Below are 1,417 nucleotides of genomic sequence, written 5' to 3' on the forward strand. Positions count from 1 at the left end.
TATTTTTGAAATACGCTTTGGGTAGTGGATCTTGTGCTTTGTGTATGCAATGAAAACCATGCATTTTGTAAATCCGTTTTCATGAGAGGATCCTAGTGATTGTAGACTAGACTCGAGAAGGAATCCAGGTTCACTACAATCGAAGCTCTGATACCAACCCGTCACACCCGTGTCAAAGGCGGAAGCGCGTAGTGTGACTTGATCGGTTTCCACAGCATACGATGTAAGTAAACAAACTATATGATATAAAACATACACGATGTTCATCCATTCCATAATGTAAAGATACAAGTCAAAAGTTGTTTTGTAGCAAAAGACAACATAAGTTTATAAGTTCTACAAACAAGACTTGTTCAAAATAAAGTTTTTGAAATAACGAGGTTTTGCATCCTATGTCCCGTTCGAAGACGGGATATATGGATCAAACCCTCCAAAATACGGATGACATCGTCTTCATAGTAAACTTGAAACTTCATAATTTGTTGCACCAAGATCCACTTAGTTACCTGAAATACATGTAAGTTTGAAAACATCAACAAAAGTTGAGCGAGTTCATGTGTTTTAAGTTCTAAGCATCAAATGAATCTGTAAAACATTTGAAAGTTTAAGTATCGAAATCCGGTATGTAAAGCGTAAATGAACATGTTGATCATTAATGTGTAGCTAGGACATTAATATGTGTGCCGACATAGGAAGCCACCAACCCGTAAGCGATTTAGTACCGGTCCACCCGGCGAGGGTAACAAAGGAAACTCCATGTGGCCACACAAGGACCCATGAGTGGGGCTCGCCCTGTACCCGATAGATCTACCCCCTTTGTTCCGTGGTCTTAAACAAGATTAATGGTGCTTTAAGTATCAGCCTATTCGCACGTGATCTACTAATTCATTTTGTTGCTTAACCATACCATAGTAACATGTATTTCCCCCCGAGAGTTGTAAAACCAAAAACGTTTAAAAGAAAAGGGGGACATGAACTCACAAGTTTGTGTCCGTATGTATGCTAGCAGTTCGGGTATCCAATTAGCGCGTAATAACCTACAAGTGCTCTAACTCATTAGACACTTGGGTTTCTGTTAATTTATGTACACGTTGCTCATCTTGAACATTATTGTATATGGAACCCTTGTGTATTTTAAATATGTTGACATTTGTTTCGTATGTTCGTTTTATTATATATATATATATATATATATATATATACACTTCTTGAGTTCATAATGTGTTAGAACAGGCATCGCCCTTTGTATGTATCCGTGCTTCGCACGAGTATTTATGGGTATAGCATGTATAAGTCCTTGTGTCGTACAAGTATAAGTGGACCGGGTCCAATAGCGTCTTTGTGCCGTGCACGACGCATGTTTGTTGTATGAAATATATATTCCTCAAAAATATATATCTTTAAGTTCGGTGAACGT

The 1,417-nt window shown here is 38.0% G+C and overlaps 1 long non-coding RNA gene across 1 annotated transcript; it reads right to left on the minus strand.

Moving 5' to 3' along the window:
- Positions 1–224: 224 nt before the first annotated feature.
- On the minus strand, positions 225–1,039 carry LOC110928356. The gene is made up of 2 exons (XR_002586315.2): positions 982–1,039; positions 225–506 (listed from the first exon to the last, which is right to left on the minus strand). It is a non-coding gene; the product is annotated as an uncharacterized LOC110928356 (long non-coding RNA).
- Between the last annotated feature and the right edge of the window lie 378 nt (positions 1,040–1,417).

The sequence above is a fragment of the Helianthus annuus genome, chromosome 1 (genome assembly GCF_002127325.2).
Source record: "Helianthus annuus cultivar XRQ/B chromosome 1, HanXRQr2.0-SUNRISE, whole genome shotgun sequence".
NCBI lineage: Eukaryota > Viridiplantae > Streptophyta > Magnoliopsida > Asterales > Asteraceae > Helianthus > Helianthus annuus.